This window comes from Equus caballus, chromosome 10 (genome assembly GCF_041296265.1).
Source record: "Equus caballus isolate H_3958 breed thoroughbred chromosome 10, TB-T2T, whole genome shotgun sequence".
Lineage (NCBI taxonomy): Eukaryota > Metazoa > Chordata > Mammalia > Perissodactyla > Equidae > Equus > Equus caballus.
This window is the reverse complement of record NC_091693.1, coordinates 84,674,307-84,694,718: the sequence shown is the minus strand read 5'-3', so window position 1 is coordinate 84,694,718 and position 20,412 is coordinate 84,674,307. Positions and strand designations below refer to the sequence as shown.

At 40.7% G+C, this 20,412-nt stretch overlaps 1 protein-coding gene across 38 annotated transcripts in view; it reads left to right on the top strand.

Annotated features, from left to right (window-relative positions):
* The window catches only part of EPB41L2 (erythrocyte membrane protein band 4.1 like 2), a 204,421-nt gene that overhangs the window by 24,610 nt on the left and 159,399 nt on the right, over nucleotides 1-20,412 (top strand). The gene's annotated exons all lie outside the window — the stretch shown is intronic.

Here is a 20,412-nt window from a genome sequence, read left to right as displayed (position 1 = left end):
CCCATCTCACCATCAGAATCATCGAATTCCAGGGGCTGGCCCCGTGGCCGAGTGGTTAAGTTCGCGCGCTCCGCTGCAGGCGTCCCAGTGTTTCGTTGGTTCGAATCCTGGGCGCGGACATGGCACTGCTCATCAAACCACGCTGAGACAGCGTCCCACATACCACAACTAGAGGAACCCACAACGAGAAATATACAACTATGTACTGGGGGGCTTTGGGGAGAAAAAGGAAAAAATAAAATCTTTAAAAAAAAAAAGGAATCATCGAATTCCATCCATTCAGCCTCCTAATTGGTTTTTGCCCCTTAATCTCCATTTCCCACTTTCTTCTGCGCTCTGGGCAGTTATTTTATCCCATCCTTCTTCTGCTCTGAGGTCACGCCCTGTCCTGCTCAGTGGCCTCGGCAGCTCCTGCTACTATAACCGTGTCAGAATTAGCAGTCGTCCCCCTCCCAGTTGGATCCTCTGCCCTCGCTAGAGGATTCTTCCCTGTCCTGGTACAGCCATATGTTTTCCTAAGACATTCCATAAACCGTCCTGAGAATTCCTTCCTCCGTTCCCTTTGCTCACTGCTTCCTACACCAAATCACAGAATCTGAGCTCCAGATCTGAGCAGTCATTTAATTCAGCCTTTTTAATATATAGATGGAGAAACTGCAATCCTGCAATGTTACATAATCCCCACTGCCCGGGCCACGAAAGAGGTGAGCCTCAGACCCAGCTTGTAACTCAGGTCTCTGTTCACTCTTCTCAAGACCATTTTCTTTGAAGATGCGCCTCAGCTTCTGGCGTTTCCCTCAGACTTTCTCTGGTCACCTCAGTTAGTCTGTCCTGGCCTCCACACTTTGGTGCTGTTTATTGTGTCCTGGCAGCATTTGTGCTTCTGTTGTAATGATAATGGACAGTGACATTATTGGCCTGTGAACACTTACTTTGCACTGGTCCCTGTGCGAATAAGCACGTTGCTTATTTCGGTTTTACCTCACAACTTCCCAACAGGGAGGGTGGGTGTTGTTATCCACAGTGTAGAAATAAGGGAACTGAGGCGTGGAGGGGTGAAGTCATCAAAGGTTATGCTTAGGTTTGAACTCAGGGCAGGGTGATCCCAGAGCCCAGCTTATCTACGCTGTTTGTCGTCTTTTACGTGTAAACGTCTGTTTTCCACCGGATTATAAGGCTCTTGATAACAATGAACAGGTCACTGATGTCTCTGTATCTCCTGTAGCATCTCTCACAGAAGAGCTCAGTCAATATTTGTTGATTTCAGTTGGAAGGATCATAACTTGGTGACCACATTTTGAAGATCAAGGCGTTGCTGTCCACTGGGGAAGGAAGCACAAGGTGACACGTGAAGCTCTTCTCAGTTAGGCACTAGATCTAGGAAGAAGACAAAGGTGTGGGTTGCTTGAAGTGTCTGTGGAATGTTGTGGGCAGGAGAGCTCCGTAACTTTCCTCGTTCGCGGGCTGTAGTGAGATCCTAGCCATTTATTTCCCTGTGGGGCTTTGCAGTGGCCTCTCAGTTGGGCAGTGTCTCCTGGCTTTGCTCATTGTTGTCGTGGGTGTTGCCTTCGTTAAGTAGTCCTGCGTCTATACCTTTCCATAAAGGATTGGTCTTTTTAACCAAGAGAGATCTTGGATGCTTTTCTCAAACAGGATCTTGAACTTTGTCTTCATAACTAAGGTCTTCCGGACTGGTGGGATGCTTAAGCTGGGCAGGTACATTTGATCACGGATGTGGGTTCTGTGAATGATTGTCCCTTTGTAGTCAGGCACTTAGGTGTGAAGTTTCTTTTCTCCTTTCTGCCTGTTAGCAAAGTGAAACCCTTAAGCTGTTTAGGCTTATTGATTTTCCATTTTTCTAGGATTTGAGTTTAGTCATCTTTGTTCTTTTTGTGTGTGTGTGTGAGGAAGACTGGCCCTGAGCTAACATCTGTGCCAATCTTCCTCTATTTTGTATGTAGGATGCTGCCACAGAGTAGCTTGATGAGTGGTGTGTGGGTCTGCACCTGGGATCTGAACCCCTGAACCCTAGGCCACTGTAGCAGAGCACATGAATTTAACCACTATGGCACTGGGCTGGCCCCTCTTCTTTGTCCTTTTGGAATAACCCGCATAGGATACTATGCCAGCTTGATTCTTTAGTGATCAGGAGTAGGAGAATGAGCCCTCCCACCTCCACATTGAGTTAAGGGAGGTAGAATTAAGAGTTATAGTGTAATCCTTGAAGTGTAATTTTAAGGATATTTGAATAACCCTTTTTAAAATGAATGCTATCTCCTTACACCCATTAGAATGACAAAAATATCTAAATCTAATAGTAACCAATGTTGGAGAGGTTGTGGAGAGAACGGAACCCTCATAGACTGCTGGTGGGAATGCAAACTAGTGCAGCCACTATGGAAAACATTATGGAGATTCCTCAAAAAATTAAAAATAGAACTGCCATACGATACAGCCATTCCACTACTGGGTATCTATCCAAAGAGCTTGAAGTCAGCAATTCCAAAAGTCCTATGCACCCCAATGTTCATTGCAGCATTATTTACAATAGCCAAGACATGGAATCAACCTAAGTGCCCATCAACAGATGAATGGATAAAGAAGATGTGGTACATATATACAATGGAATACTACTCAGCTGCAAAACAGAACAAAATCATCCCATTTGCAACAACATGGATGGACCTTGAGGGAATTATGTTGAGGGAATTATGTTAAGTGAAATAAGCCAGCGAGAGAAGGATAATCTGTGTATGACTCCACTCATATGAGGAATTTAAAAATGTGGACAAAGAGAACAGATTAGTGGCTACCAGGGGAAAGGTGGGGTGGGGGGTGGGCACAAAGGGTGAAATGGTGCACCTACAACACGAATGACAAACATTAATGTACAACTGAAATCACGCAAGATTGTAACCTCTCATTAACTCAATTAAAAAAAATAAATAAAATGAATGCTATCTCTGTCTTGAGAGGGAGGATAAGTAACGTGGTCAAGTTAAACTGCGTGTAGAAAGAACACTAGTTTAGGAGACAAGGCCTGAGTAGTTCTGGACCTTATTTTATCATTAACCAGTTCTCTGGTCTTGGAAACATACCTCTGAGCTTCATTTTCTTCATTTCTAACTTTTAATGCATTGGAGTTATATTATTCTCCCCCATCCCTCACAATGTTTGTTGGCCTCAGATAGCAGATTCACAGTTGGTTCTGGTAGATATGAAACCATAACTAGCCTTTTCATTTGGTTGGGCATACAGGTCTCTAGTGTCGGTTTGCCACAGTGTTAAGCCTGACTTGTATTCAGAAGCTGGCTTGCTGACTTCATGTTTCACCGTATTCATTAGGGGATGTTGTAACAGTCATAGTACTTTCTGTGCTTATGTCTTCACGTAATTGTTGGTGACTGTAGATTTAGCCCTTGAGTTTTATTTTTATTGTGGTAAAATAAATATATATAAAAATATCCATCAAATTTACCTTTTTAACCATTCTTTTAGTGTACAATTCAGTGGCGTTGAGTATATTCATAGTATTGTGCAACCATCACTACTATTTCTAGAACTTTTTCTTCATCCCAAACGTAGGCTCTGTGCCCATTAAACAATAACTTCTCCCCTTTTCCTCAGCTCCAGGTAACCTTTATTCTACTTTGTCTCTGAATTTGCCTATTCGAGGTGCTTCCTATAAGTGGAATCGTACAATCTTTGGCCTTTTGTGTCTGGCATATTTCACTAAGCATAATGTTTTCAAGGTTCATCCATGTCGTAGCATGTGACAGAATTTCATTCCTTTTTAAGGCTGACTAAACATTGTATGTTCTACCACATTTTGTTTGTCCACCTGTTGGTGGACATTTGTGTTGTTTCTGCCTTTTGCTATTTGAATAATACTGCTGTGATTATTGGCGTACAAGTATTTCTTTGGTTCCTGCTTTCGGTTCTTTTGAGTATATACCTAGGAGAGGAATTTCTGGGTCATATGGTAATTCTTAAATTTTTGAGAACCCATTAAACTGTTTTCCACAGTGACTATACCATTTTACATTCCCACTAGTCATTCACGAGGCTTTCAGTTTCTCCATATCCTTGCCTATGCTATTTTCCTTTAAAAAAAAAAATTACAATAGCCATCCTAGTGAGTGTGAAGTGGGTTCTTGAGGTTTTGATTTGCATTTCCCTAATGACTTCCTGATGTTGAGCATCTTTTCATGTGCTTATTGGCTGTTCCTATATCTTCTTTGGAGAATGTCTATTCAAGACCTTTCCCTGTTTTTGAATTGGGTTGTTTGTGTGTCTGTTGCATTGTTAGCTCTGGAGTTTTAAGTGTAACATGAATGGGGAGGTGCTATTATGGGGTAAGTAGACATACCTCAACCTTGGTGTATATATATATATATGAGATCGTTACCTTACGGTTATTATTTTGGCAGCACTGGTAGCTAAGAAAATGTCCTGTTTTGTACAGTTTCTCACAATTACAAGTTCCTCTGTGCCTTGGGATATTAAGTGACGTAGTAAACAGAATTTGGGGTAACGTCCAAGATCTGAGTCCGTGCCTTGGGCAAGTTAATCTGGCACATGCGCCTTACCTGTGATATCCTGAGGCGAGGGTCTGCCAGCCCCACTGCTGGTTCTTGAGGTTAAAGTATGGATCTTTAATACTTTGTAAAGTGGATAGTGCCATTTATGAGTTTTTACTTTGTCCCATTGAGACCTATGACCTGTGCAAGCCAGTTTTTGAATAGTGAGAAAGAATGAAGGTTTATATAATCAGCTTTCTTCAAAGGAACCACAACTCTTATTTCATTTATTCCCCTGACGTTCTCAGGAGTTGAAAGGAGGTAAATGCTCTTGTATTTTATGTATGAAAGAAAATGAAGTAAGGATGAAGGCCTTGTACCATTCCACTGCTTTCTGAACTGCTGTGCTAAACTCCCTAACCCACTGCATTGTGTGCCCTAAGGCTGTTGGTACCTTTTCTGTGGTGCTTGGAAACTCTTGTCACATACACGTGGTCAGGGGCTTATCTGTAAGCATTTCTTTGAGTGATTTTCTCATCAAATGTGTTTTTAGGGATATCTTTCCCAGAACTGAAGCTGCTTTGAGATTTGCTGTCTCGTTTGAACAGATGCTGTTTCCTCTTTCCTTTTACATTTTATTCCCTTTGGAGTAATGTCCTTTGACTTGTGTGGCTTCGCCTTCTTCCTCGAGAAATCATTTCATGGCATTTAAAGAGGGAGATTTATCTTTTGCTAATGTGAATATTAAAGTGGAATCTTTTCCTAATTCTCGTTTGTGTACTTTATTAAATGCTGCCTTCAGATGGGAGAAAGCTTGAGACAGAAGACGTGTTAGAGCTTCATAGTCAAAATCCTGGAAAACACGTCCCTAATTTCCGTGCTTCATTTTAGAGTGAACGTAATTAATAACTCATGGGTTGGATTATTTATTTATTGTTTTGGATATAAGTGTTTATAATTCTACTGAGTTTTCAGTTAGTGTGTTTATAAATTATTTTCTTTTTTGTGGCAATTCATGTAATGGAAGAATTGAATGGGGAAATCAGGAAGTTTTGAATTGTAACATTGGCCAAGAGTTAGTTTTAATTTGTAGTTAGTAAAATTTCCAGTTAATTAAATCAGATAATTCTAATACTTAATATTGAGCATGCATTCTCTCAGCCTGCTTATTGGCACAAACCTATTGAATTTACTCCCTGGATGTTTGATTCTTTCAGAGCCATTTGGGTACCCGGTCAGCCCTTCCTTTGGCATTTTGTTGGTCCATTGCTATTACTTAGGTAGCTTACTCTAGTTTGCCGCTTTTGTTTAATCTTTGTATGTTTTCTCATTCTAACCTGTCTGATTTCTTTTCTACCCATTAGTCTAAATGGACATTTAGGTAAATCTGCTGTTTGAGTTAAGTACTTACACCAACAGTTCTATCATTTCACTTTTTTTGGAGGTGCCTGCTTGGTATTTAGCACTGCACTGCGTTTTAATATTCTCTGTAAACTTTAAAATCAGTGAGAGCCTTTGGTACCTTGAGACGGAGGATGTCATTTACTTTATTAGCAGCTGTTGCTGTATATATGTAATTATGTTTGACTACAAGTGCATTTTTACAAGATGAGGCTGGTGGAGTCATTATATAAACGATTCTGATTAAGAAAATTATTTAATACTGAGGTAGGTGCTTGAGAAACTGCCTAGTTGGAAATGCAGTGCATCTTAAAGAGAGCTATTTGAGGATCTAAAATATGCAGGGGAGGCTGCATATTTACCTTGATCTTATTACCATACGGAGGAAGGCTTACGTAAGATGACTTGTCGCTAACTTTCTGCTTTCTGAAGATATACAGACTTATGCAGGTGTCGACACAAATAATCGGTAGTCAATCTTTACATCAAAATTGGGGTGGGTTTATTAGATGAGCCAGGTCTGAGGATATAGCCCAGGGGCCTTCCTTCCCCAGGGAGGGAAGCACACCAAAGAAGTAGGGTGTACAGAGTGGTTATATACCGTCTTGGAACAAGGAGCATACATCACATATGACAGGAATGCCCCTTTTCTGCCGTCGCGAGATGCTTAGCTAGCTCAGCAGGTCAGTGGTCACAAGGTGAGCACAGCAAGTTGGTGGTCAGCAGGTCAGTAATTAATCCTTAGTTTCTGGGAAGAGATGCTTATCCTTAAAGAAATACTGAAAGGCGGGGGAAACTACATCCCTTTCTTGAAGGGCATCATTCTTGGCTTTGGGACGTTGTAAATGTTCAAAGCAGATGTACAATGCGTTCTCAACAGGCCACGTCAGGCCTTTCTGGAAAAACACCGTCAGGTTCAATTAGTTTTAAACCAAATGGCTTCCTCTTATACTCCAAAATATCTTACTGCTTTTCATTTATTCATCACAGGTGAGTCCTGGCTATTTAGTCAGCGGAGGAGCGCTCCCAGTAGAAGCCTGTTGATGCAGTTTTGGCAATTTGTGGTACACCTCCTCCAAGAGTTGCTTTTAAATCCTTTAAAACCGAGGGTTGGAGAGGCAGTGGTGAGAGCAGAAGGTCCAGGTGGTGGGGAGGGTCGCTGTGCCTAGGGGGCTGGGGGAGGGCACTGCGCGGACCGAGGACAGGGTCAGGCAGCGGGGAGGGCCGCAGCACTGAGAGTACTGCCCGGGGCCGAGGATGGTGCAGGCCTGCAGGTGGTCAGCTCTCGGAAGCCTCCTTCGCATCTTGCTGGCTTCGCTCTTGAGATGTCACTTCGCTGAGCCTCTGGTTTGTTGTCGGGTTGTTGTAAGCGTATAGCACAGCCCTGGTCTGGAGTCTTCTGTTCTTGGGAGACCCCTGGGCCTTTTGTTAAAGGAATTGAAGAACTGCCAGCAGTGGTTCTGAATAGTGTATCGTGGGCGGGTGACGGTGAGTGCACGTGTGTTTGTGCACGGCCACAGTCCACATGTTATCCTCATTGGGTTGGGTGCTGCACGGAAAAACAAAACAGAACAAATCCTCCCCTGAGGATTCCATTGTTGGACAAAGGGCCTGGAACAATCGAGGCTCGGGTCAGACTTTTAGGTAGCGTGGCACCCACAGCTGTGGCCTGTTAAAGATCAGCTTTCTGCAGTTTGGTAGCAGTTAAATGTCACTGGAATGTTTATGCAATTGCTTTGTAATTTGACAGGTGTCTCAAAGTTTTCAAAGTAAATGGATAAAATCTAAGTCATTCTTTGAATGTGAATCATATTCAGGATTCCATGGAGGGGAATAGACTTTTAATTTCTGTAATTAACTTGGAATTTTAAAAATAGAGCTGTGATAGTTCCAATCCTTTATGTTTTAAAAAATTTATTTCCATAGGATGACGTTGTAGAATGTAAATTTAGCTTTTGAAAGGACAGTGATTAACATACTGTTTACCCAGGTGATTCTTTAGAATTTTTCTGGAGGAATTTACTAAAAACACCTTTTCATAAATGCTCAGGTGGGGAGTGGGGTGCGGTGATATTTTCAGGTTTTTGCAAAATAAACACTAGACTGTTAAGCTTTTCAGTCCTAAGCAAATAGGGAAGGCCTCAGCACTTCACCGATGCTCTCCTAAGTGGAGCCCACCAGGGGTGAGAGAGGTCATAGGAGATAAGGTCTCCTGTTTCCTTACCAGAATTTTGGGTAGACATGCTAAGAGGAAAGCACCATGTGCATAGGGAAAGTCTAAGATACCCGTTTTCCCTTTAGTATTCCCTCTGTAGTGTTATCACGAATAAGTTACACTGATTGGAAGATGAGAAGGTTGAAATGTTTGCTCTTTGATAAAAGCTTTGATCATCAGAACTCTCAGATTGCATTCCCCGAAGGGTAGATCCTTTTTCCCTTGCAGCCCTCTCCCCGCCTAGCTGAGTGGTCCTTATGGGCGTGCCCTCAGTGATTTGGCCACTCGCAAATGCAGCAAGACTTCATACGATGTGTGGAGAATTGGGGACATGAGGAAAAGGATGTGACAAATTCAGATTACTTCAGCTGAGAAACATTGCTTTAAGTAATTGTTATTTATAACAGTTGTCATCTGATTACTCAAGTATGACTTGAGAGCAATAATGAAGAGGAAAATATAAATGTAAATAAGTATTTATCTGTAGCAGGTAGTGTGCCCTGACCTTCCATGAAACTGGTATAATTTGCCGTATGCTTTAGAGACTGCATGGCCTTCTTTACATCTGGTTATGGAGTCGTGAAAAGTTTTGCTGTTTGAGGCTATGTCGGTGAGGGACATGTACTTCGAGAATGTAGTGTTTTAGTGTTCAGAGTACTGGATCAGATTTAACGATTCCACCGTACATTGAGAGTTAACATTTTCCCTTTTAAAATAATGAACCAGTTGGACTCAACTTCTTGTATAGTCTGGTATGTCCTGAGCATCAGACAGTGGGATATTTTTACTTCATTGCTTTATTCCGTGGAGAGCAAAATTGTCACCCTGAGGGATGCCCAAGTCCATTAGCGACAAATAGCACGTGATTACGTGTTCTCAGAGGGGAACATACTTTCTGTACACAGAATGGAAGGTGCTTTGTGCTCGAGTCACAAAGGACTTGTTTGGCTTATACTTTTTTTCTAAGGGGCCTAATAACTGCTTTGCCCCCTTGGAGATAGTCTTTAAAGCAGGTATTAATTCTTAAAAGGTGTTGGTGGTTCTGCTGTTGCTCTGGAGAGACTGGTGATGTGAGCTGGTGGTTTGAAATCATCTTTTTTGTTCATAGCAGTGATAAAGGACAAATCTGCCTCATCAATTATAATGGCTAACTTTTAAACTCAGATATCTAATTTGTAAAAACATGAGAACGCTGGCTTTCTTTTGACTCATCAGTTTTTTGTCAGATCATTTGAAATTATCTTGGCAGCCACCAACTAAGAATCCCGCCTGGTGGACGGTTGAGTTTTTCTTAGGCTCTTGTAGAAGTTTCGGTGCGGGATTTTCACTTTGCTCCTCAAGTCCTGGCCGTTTTGAGTAAGCTTTTTACAATTGAGTATCAGCAGAAAGTTGACTTGACTTCAGAATCTTCTTAGATTCTTGGAAACATGAATAAATACTTTTTAGACAATTCTTTAAAATTTCTTTTTGGAAATCAAACTCATGTTTATCATTAAATCTCTAAATGTCTAGCTTATGAACTCAATAAATTTTTGTTGAATGAATGATGATTTTTTGGGGGGATGGGCTTAATAAGTTGAAGTTTTCCCAATTTGGGGACTGTCTTAAGGCCCCGCTGGTTTTAAATGCATGTTTACCTAGGAAGTTGCATGCACACATGGCCTTTGTAAAGGGTTATAATGAAAGGTCATCACACTTGCTTCCCATGTTTTCCTGATGTGGTACAGAAAGGGTTGATCACTGCAGGACCTGAAAACTGAGTAAGGATTAAAGGCCCAGAGATTATCCTTCATTTCTTTAAGGAAGATGAACAAACTGCTCTCCTTTAGTGAAGTGCTGTCTTGTGATAAACATTGGGACAAGAGGTTACACCATACAAGCATTTCGTTTTTGTTGATGTCATGTGCATATAAACTTTTTGGAGTGATGCCAGTCCTATTGCTGTGACGTTTGGCTCGTGGAGCCACTGTTAATCATTGGCTGCATTCGCCGTTGGCCTTGTATCTTTCTGGCAAACATTTGCATCCCTGTAGGCTTGTGAGGTGTAATGGGTGATAATTGTTTGACTTCCTAGGCAACAGCCTGCCGAGACCCAATCTGCTGTATTCCAGGGGGAGCTACCACAGTTATGTTGGGGCCTGGCCTGGTGGAAAGGAAGCCTATTTGCCTTCTTGTCAGCTTTTGTTATATTAAAATACATGCTTGGATGTGAGTGACAGACACTTAGATGGGAGTCTAAATGATAGGCCTTGCTGTTAGGACCAAGTGTATTTCAGATTTAAAGGAATCAGTTACACCTAATGGCTCTCAGAAAGAAAAGAAAAAGTTTCAAACCCAACCCTGATACAGACGGAAATTTAACTTTTTAGTATTTGGTTGTCATCAAGTAATTTTCATTCATTAGAAAAATAAGTGTTTTTCCTCTATATTTTGTCTGGTCCCGTACGTGGTATGTACTTGGAATGAAGGATATGTAAGTGGTCAGAATTCTTTTACTTCAGCTTATACAATGTTAGACAATGAGCTAAATAGATAAAACAGTGGCAGAGTAATTTTAAGACCAGTAATGTATTAGTGAGGTACCTAAAGGAATTTATAGTAAGGGAAGAAGTTTGGGAAGAACGGATGAATTCTGTTAGAGAAAGGGGATGGGACCAGAGAATGGAGGTGAAATGAGTGCTTCCGGGTGGAGATGGGGTGAATGCAGAGGGGCCGGACTGTGGCTGGAGGACTGGGTAGAGAAGGCCTTCCTGTAAGCTGGAGGAGTTAGGATTTGATCTGAAAGGCAGTGGGGATCCATTGGAGCTGCTCAGTTATGGCAAGATTAAAATAACATTTAAAAGGCTGAATAGGATTTGGCCGAGATGTGCAGAATGATTTGTGTGAAGGCCTGAATTGGTGTCGTACACCAGGACAGACAGGTGTGTTGGTACACAGTGACTTCCCTTACAGTGTGATATTTATGTTGTTCAACTCACGTTAGCCCAGAGTTTGAGCCTCTGCCTTAGAGATGCAAATTCGGTCTTGTCAGTCAGTATCTTGTTAATTGTGGGGCGTGGGAAAGCTGAACCATGCCCTTCCTCCTCCCCCGCCCAGCAAGAGAAACAAAAACCAAAAACACAACTCCTGCAAACAAATAATGAACCTTTATAAGAGATAGAAGGGTCAAAATTACTAGAATGCCAATTTTAACTTATAGTGGGAAATATATTGGGCAAGAGGAATAAATATGCACATCATCCTGTCTATTGTGTGTTCTGCTTGTTGGCCACATGACACATGTCACGTAGTGAGTTGTGAGTGTGGAATCAGAACTGGAAAGTTGGTTATAATGGTAAGAGCAGGCTCATGAGTAGTTCTCTGCTATTTTTCATATCTGTTATCTGCGTGTTCTGGGCCAGCTGCTTTGCCTCGTCCACATAGCATCAGCAAAATGCCTCTGGTCCCTGCCCTCATCCCTCCTCACAATAGGGCCGTTCTTGCTAGAAGGGACTAAGTATGTGGGTCAGTCTGACCACATACTCTCCCCCTGAATTTCTTTTCTCTGTTTCTTCATTGGGGGCCACTCTTAAGGTGGACAAACTTTTTTCAGTCATTTTAATGATTTCAGTCATAGTGACTCAAGTCTTAGTGACTTGGGGCCATTTGGTGTCTTTTAGGTGATTTTGCACAGCTTTGCTCTGATCCACTTTGTGAGGATTTTTCTATGCTATTAAAGGATGATTTTATATTTCGGTTTCCTTTTACCCCTGTGAGCTTCATACAGTTTGAAATAGACCAAGACCACTGGCAGGGAAGTAACCCAGGAGGCCAGCTCAGGGCTTCAGGTCCCCTCGCATGATATTCCGCTCTGAGCTTGCCTTGCTGCTTGCACAGTATTTCCATACCTCGGTGGCCTTGGAGCAGAGGGTTTGCTGTGGCAATGAAGCTACCGACCTGTGCAAAGAACAGGTGGCAGATGCAAGTCATGACAAATGTGGGTGAAGGAGAAAACGGGGTTAGAGGCAGCTAGGAAATGAAAGTCTAAAGGGGAGTTGATTTTCTGGGAAGATGATTGATTTTTGACAAAGCCACAGTCACTCATCCAAGAGGAGATGAATGTGGGCCAGTGGTTTGATATTGTGACTTTGATAATTGATTATGTCCAGAAATGTACATTACATTTGGGCAGTCTACACTAGAAATAATGGCTGTCTGATCTTGAGCAAGTCTGTTAAAAAAGGTAATAATTCATGCCTTAAGTTCCTTAGGATGTTGGTTTAGTGATTAACAATAAAATGCCTAACATTGTGGTGTTATGCTAAGTACTTTTCTATGCAGTCCCTCATTTAATCCTCAAAACAAGGCAGGAATTGGATACCCTTATCCTTGTCATCTGGGAGGGGAAACAGGCTTCGAGAGGTGTCCAGGATCACATGCTTCCCGAGGGTGGAGGTGGGCCTTGTAGGGGTTTGACCACTGAGCTGACACACTTTTAACCCCTCCACTGCATTGCCTCTTAACTAGATAATTTATATGAAAGCAATCAAAAAAGCATGGACTTAAAAAAATACCAAAATAAACTTGAAATAAGCAGAGTAGAATGTGGCCTCCAGTGGAGAAGGAAATGGGCTGGACAGAGTTTTGGAAGGACACCTGCAGACAATGAGGAATATAGAGTAAGGGGACTAAGAAACAGGAGAATTCAGACAAGGGTGGCTTTGAATCCTAACAAGTGTATTAAGGAAGAGGTTATTTATTGTTAAACGTCAGCCGAGGATACAGGTAGAGGATAGGAACTGAAACTCCTACAGGCCTTCCTTTTCTCATCCTCGGGTATCGCTGTAAATGTCACTTCCTCAGAGAGGCTCTGGCATTAGTTGGGATGGGACAGTATAACATCCGTGAGTACCCAGTGCTTAGTATAATTTCTAGTGCATTGTAGGCCTTTGACATCTGTTACATAAAGGAATTGCGGCTGTAGGCCTTTGGGATAGAAGCTTCAGTCATACGTGTGGTTCTGCCCTCAGGGACCTCTCTGTCTAGTTGGGGAACTTGACAGTTAAAGCATAAATAACTTGCGTGTGCTGGTGATTGCCTCTCATGGTTGACGTGCACGCTTTGGCTTGTGGTCCTGCCTATTCACCATCTGTCACATGCCCTTCTGTGACAGAAATGGGAACTTCTTGAGCAGGGTAGGTTTAGTCCTGCCTTCGCCTCCTCAGCAAGGATATAAGTCTCTTTTTAATGAGCACCCCTCCTTCCCGGCAGCTCTGCACCCTCATTTCCCAACACTCTCCACCATAAACCCTGCTCTTTGTGATACCAAATTACAGATTGCTCAGTGTCCTCATGAACGTGCCACATTGTTCATGACTTGGGCTTTTCTGTATGTTACTCCCTCTGCCTGTTTTGCCTTTTCCTCGCCTGTCAAACTTCCACTGACCTTCCAAGTTCAGGGAGAAGGGTGGTCATCCAGCGATGTTCGCTTGTACTGCCCTCGCCCCGGCAGCCGTTGTTCTCTCCTTCCTCTGTGATTCTGCCTCGGTGGTGGACCTGTCATACTGCTTTATGATGTTTAGTTCTCTCTCTAACAGGGACTGGGAGTGCTTTGAGAACACGGGCTGGGTCTTACCTCCCTCCTCTTTTCTCAGAGTTTAGCCCAATGCCTGACTCACAGGGAGTGTTCAATAAATAGATGCTGAATGAGTGAAATGATAAGGACTGACTGCCACTTATAAACTGGCAGGCTTCTCCATGGTTTGTTTTTAAAAAGTTTATTTATTTGATATGAAAAGAAAGTTAAATACTCCTGTAGACAGAGTTCTCTTCAGGAAAGGGAAGTTTATGTTTGTATGCACTGAAATCTTTGGCTCGCTAAAGATTAGATGGAACTAATTTTGGAGGGAAGGTGAAGGATGACAGGAAAGGAAATGCATAGTAAGGCAGTTGACGTCCTTCAAATGATTTAGGTCGTCGTGATTATGTAAACTTTTAGAGTAGTAGATGAAATAATAAAATCGTTTAAGTTTTTGATTTACCACTTAGTAATTACTGTATGTATTAAATAGCAGTATATCATTTATTAATATAGAAGAATTGCTTTTGCCATTCTTTCATTTTATGAAAGTTTTTGTGTAAAACTTTTTTTTTGACATAGTTTTCCAGGACATAACGACATAACATATTCATTTCTTTCTAAATTGTTTGAAGACGTACTTTTAACTAATTTATTCAACAAAAATGAATTGGTACCAAGCAATGTGGTAGGCAATGGAAATAGAATGATTTACAAAACAGACAGAAATTCCTGTCTTCTTGGAAAGTATGATGATGGCACAAGAATTTTATCCAGAGACATATTTGATTACTTAATATCTGTGATATCCACAAGAGATTGATCTTACAGAATTCAATTTTTAAAAGGCTTGTATATGATGATGTTATTTATAATTGGAAGGAAATACCCCCTAGGAACAATGGATGATAATGCTGATTACTCTGTTCTTACAATGACAGCTAACATGATGGCTTACATGTACCAGGTGCTGTAATAGAACTAGAATGTTTTCATTCATTTTTAACCCGACACTCAATTTAGGAGATCGATGCAATCGGTAATTTTCATTTTGCAGCTGAGGACATTGAGGAAAGGGGACTAAATCACTTGCACAGAAGCTAATTGGTTGAGCCCAGATTTGAACTCAATCATATTAGTAATTTATTGTGCAAAGTAAAGCAATTCAGAGATTGTTCCCTTTGATGAGTGACTTTATGAAGGTTTGAATATAAAGCTGATGAAGAATTATCTGTAGGAGATGGTATAAAGCGTGTAGTATTGGGTAGTATATAGTATAGTAATTAGGATCACTATTGGAGCCAGCATACCTGGGTTGTCGCTTAGCATCTCTGTGCCTTAGTTTCATCATCTATGAAGTGGAGACAAGAATATTACTTACTTCATGGGGTTTGTGAGGATTAAACTAGATAGATTATGCAAAAACTGTTAGCAGAATGCCTGGTGCCTGGGAAGCATTCAAGAAGAGTTAGCTGATGCTCTTACTACTATTGTTATTATTACCTTTTTTTTTAAATGATTTTATTTTTTCCTTTTTCTCCCCAAAGCCCCCCGGTACATAGTTGTATATTCTTCATTGTGGGTCCTTCTAGTTGTGGCATGTGGGACGCTGCCTCAGCGTGGTTTGATGAGCAGTGCCATGGCAGCGCCCAGGATTCAAACCAACGAAACACTGGGCCTCCTGCAGCAGAGTGGGTGAACTTAACCACTCGGCCACGGGGCCAGCCCCTATTATTACCATTTTTAAAGAGGATTCCCTCTTTCCTGAGGTTTTTTTTAAGAAAAAAAAGTTGCCTTGTATTCGGATGTATACCTTCCTTACTTTCCTGATTGAATTTTCTGTTTTGTATCAGTTTGGTGTTTTTGGCCAGGGTTTTGCTTGGGATAGTATTGGAATGCATTCTTTGAGTCTGTGCAGGGTTTTTAATGTTTTTCATTCAATCCTGTTGGTTGTACCTTCTGACAGATAGTTAGAGCCACCAGTAGGTGACATAGGAAGTCCTCAGTCTTGAGATGAGGCTTGCTGAAATGATGCTCTCCGCCCGCGGTGAGCTGCTTCCGTGGCAGGATCACAGCACTCACTAAACCATGGGAGGCAGTGAGGAAGGGAGGGGTCAGAGTGAGCTGAGAACTGTTTTGAGAGCAGGAGCAGCACAGCCAGTATGAGGCTAATCCTCAGCAATGGGCTGGTTGACTCTGTGTGAAGAGCGAGCCTAAGTTGTTGCTTGGCATCTCTCACCAAACATACTATAGATAGTGATCAAGGAAAGTCAATTCATGGGTCTTTTTGCTGTCATTTCATTCAACTGTGGGAAACGCCCATGTTGGGAGCGTCTTGGAGTCTTGGAATGTGCGTAAGCAGTAGAGAAGGAGAAGAAACCACTTTGGGTCAAGGAGAATATAACAGCTCGAATTACAGATTATTTAGAACAGATTAAGAAAGCGACCACTACATAGCACAACTTGAAGAGGCTAAGAAAAGCTGTATGCAGACATTCATGGTTTTAAATTACTGCCATATTAGATGGAAAAAGTTGAAATGAAGTAAGCATTACATTTAAGACAATAGAAAGAGAACCAAGAATAAGCCCCAGTAAACAAGGAAGAGGGAGTTAATGATGCGAGCGAAAACCGGAGAAGGAAAAAAAACGGGAATGATATCTAAGGTAATTCTGTGAGTGGGGAAGTATGGGAAGTCACTCAATAAAGGAGAAAACTTTATTTTAGCTAGGAAAAAAAAGAATGAGGAAAAAAGTTACAACCTTAGACTAGAAGACATTATAAAGATGCACCCCTTGTAGTAATAGCCAACAAAATAGAAATATTCCTATGGAAATATAAATGTTTTCCTCCAGGAGAAATAGAAAATCTTGGAAATTAATAATCATAGGACAGATTGAAAAACATGAGTTTCTGGGCCTGGACTGTGGGAAACTATTTTCATACTACTATGGAACAGAAAACTCCCTTACTGTTCCAGAAAACAGAACTATACTGAAGTGTTCTCCTTTAAATTTCAAGGCCAACATAACCCTGATAACAAGTACTGACCAGAATAGTGGGAAAAAAAAGAAAATTATAGGCTAATGTCACTCATAAATATATGTAAGAACCCAATAAAACAAAAATAAAGTCTACTATAACCAAGTAGAATTCATTTCAAGAATGTAGGAATAATATACCATTTCATATTTCTTTAATAGATTTTATCATATTGCCAACTGAAAGGAAAACTTGTAATTGTTTTGCTAGATAAGGCATTTTATGAAATTCCAATATTCATGAAAATGCTAACTAAATTAGAAATACAATATAATTCTCTAATATCCTAATTGGTATTTTTCAAAATAATATCTAACATACTTAACAGTATGATAATAGCATAATATTCTTAAGGTCAAAATAAATTATTTTAGTAGTTTATGTGGTTCTTGAAATTTGTCAGTACAATATGACAAGAAAAGAAATGAGCATAAATATTGGAAAGGAAGAATCAAAACTTTTTTGCAGTTTATATATTCTGTGTGTAAAACCCAAGTGAATCATGGGATAGCCAATTAAAAAATGCCATGTTAAGAAGACCTTATTTCTAGTTCCTAATAATGCAAAAATTCTGTTTCCTAGGGACAGATCTAGCAAAATATGTAAAACCTTTATGGATAAATTAGGGAACATTGAAGGATGTAAAGGAAGAGCTGAATAAATGGAGAGCTGTCATTGTCCATGGATGGAAATGCTCGATATTGTCAAGATACAAGTTTTTCCCAAATACATCTATAATTTTGGTGAAAATCCACTCAAAATCCAAGAAGGGTTTTTATGGAACAGTTGACCCTAAAATTCATGTGGAAATGAGCATGTGTTCAAGAATAGCCAAAATAATTTTGAAGAACGAGTTGGGAAGACTTTCCCTACCACACGTATCAAAGCTATTAAAACTATTTGGCAAGGATAGATAATTAGGCTAGTGAATTGATGTAAGCCAGTTTAAGCCCAGAAACTCAATATGAGTCAATATGAGGAAACTTGTCATGTTATAGAGGTGGGGGTTTAAATCACTAGGAAAAGGTGAGCCATTAAAGAAGCTGGGCTGGTACATCCGCTGAGTGTCCATATGGGAAAGAAAATAAAATTTCATTCCCTACCTCTATACCATACTCAGAAATTCATTATAATGCATTATAGATAGACTTGAAGGCAGGAAGCCAATCTGTAAAATTTTTAGGAGAAAATATAAGCATTGTTGGGAAGTTGGGAACATAGAAAACAAATAATGAAAAGATTGAGAAATTTGCCTCCGTTAAAATAAACTTGCATACAGGAAAATATACTACAGTGGAAAGACAAGGCTCAAATTGGTGGAATATGTTTGTTATGCATGTTTGAGAGACATTGCTAGTTGCCTACCGAGCCCATTCTTTACTAACACAGGCCTAATTTTGTACCCATTTAAAAATGGCTGTCTCCTTTGATGTCCTTTAAGGATCATCAGTTGTGGGCAATGACTCCTTTGATGTCCTTTAAGGATCATCAGTTGTGGGCAATGAAATAAATGTAAGCTAAGAATTTCTGTGAAAGCTTTACTCTCTGAATATGGGGTCTGGTCTTTTTTTTCCTCTCCTGCCTGGAATGTGGACATAGTGTCTAGAGCTGCAGCATCTGTCTTGCAGTGAAGAGGTTGAAGCTGTGTGTTAAAGACGGCAGAGCAAGGGCATAGAAGCCTAGTTCCTTGATGACGTTCTTCTTTTTTTTTAAAGATTTTATTTTTCCTTTTTCTCCCCAAAGCCCCCCGGTACATAGTTGTGTATTTTTAGTTGTGGGTCCTTCTAGTTGTGCTATGTGGGATGCCGCCTCAGCATGGCCTGACGAGTGGTGCCATGTCTGCGCCCAGGATCTGAACCGGGGAAACCCTGGGCTGCCAAAGCGGAGCATGCGAACTTAGCCACTCGGCCACGGGCCGGCCCCGATGACATTCTTGACTAAATGTGTCAGCCGTGGACCACCTACTCCCATCCTGGTAGTCATACAAGAAAAGTGACTTTGGTCTGTTCCAACCATTGTGGGTGGACTTTCAGGGAGAATTACTGAAAATAGCCTGTATCTTACAAGGATTAAAATTTAGATTATATGAACAACTCCAATAAATCAATAAGAAAAAGAAAGACAACCTAACAGAAAAATCAAGGATAATTGTAGGCAATTCACAGAACTGAAAACCCAAATGGCCAGTAAGCATATGAATCTCACTAATAGTTAGGAAATTCAAGTTTAAACAGAGATTTTTCCATATCCATCATAATATCAGTCTAAAGACATCAAATGTGGGGAAGATGTAGAGAAAATGTTATCATCATTTACAGAATATAAATTGGTACAACCACCCTGGAGAACATTTTGGCAATATCAAGTAAAATTGACTGTCCCACACTAGCCAGCTTTCCAGTAGGTGTGTGCCCTGGAGATGCCTGTCCCTCTGGGCAGAGACGTGGAAGAAGTGCTCACTGAGATGTTTCTAATAGCAAAATAGTGGAAAGCTATCCTTCAATTGGGAAAAGGAAAGTTTATTTTATTTTATGATGGAGTACTATATAGGAGTTAAAAAGAATGACCTACATATATGAACTACATAGAGCTACATATATGAGCATAGATAAATCTGAAAAACTTAATCTTGAACTAAAAATGCAAAGGACTATGAACGTGGTGATAATATTTACATAAAATATGAAAGCAATACTGAAACTATGCAAAATAATGTCGCCACCTGCAACCACTGAGAGGTATGCAACCTTGGCGAATATTTTCCACTCATCTGGAAGCCTAGAAATTGATTTTGAAAATCCAGCCAATGTTAATTCATTGCCTGTTTTGTTCCCGACAGGGTCTTATTAACTGGGGATAATAAAACCAGAGCTGCTCCTTGACCAGTGCTATAATGTTAAACTTTTAAAGCTCTTTGCAAAACCTATTCATATATATTTTCACTTAATTATTCTAATTACTTTCTGAAATAATAGGCAGGCAGGAGTTTTATTCTAATTAAGTGGCAGTAGTTGGGATTTACCTTTCTCATTTTTTATAATAGTTTTATAGTTTTTTCAGACAATTTGACGTCTAGGTACACTTCATTTATGTAGCAGAATGAGGGATGTTTTCTTTTCTTTTTTTTTTGAGGAAGATTAGCCCTGAGCTAACTACTGCCAATCCTCCTCTTTTTGCTGAGGAAGACTGGTCCTGAGCTAACATCCTGCCCATCTTCCTCTACTTTATAAGTGGGATGCCTACCGCAGCATGGCGTGCTAAGCAGTGCCATGTACACACCTGGGATCTGAACCGGCGAACCCTGGGCCACCGAGAAGCAGAACGTGTGAACTTAACCACTATGCCCCTGGGCCAGCCCAAATGAGTGATATTTTAGATATAACTATGGTGGCTGTCTAATTTGAGTGATTCAGTGGTGAGGTTTTTTTTAAGTAAATAATGACCTACTAACTTATTCCCTTTCTGGGGGGGGTGGTGTCTCTGTGTGTGTGAATACAGTTCTTAAACCTTAGTTCTTATAAAACTTAGTATGCACAAGAATCATCCGTGAATTTACAAAAAACACACACAGATTCTCTGACACCCCCCCTCAGGATTCTGCCCTTTCTCTCTCTCCATTACTAGATTGATTTCTCAGGGGCTGTGAGCTTTTCTCGTTCATTTTGGCGTTCTCCACA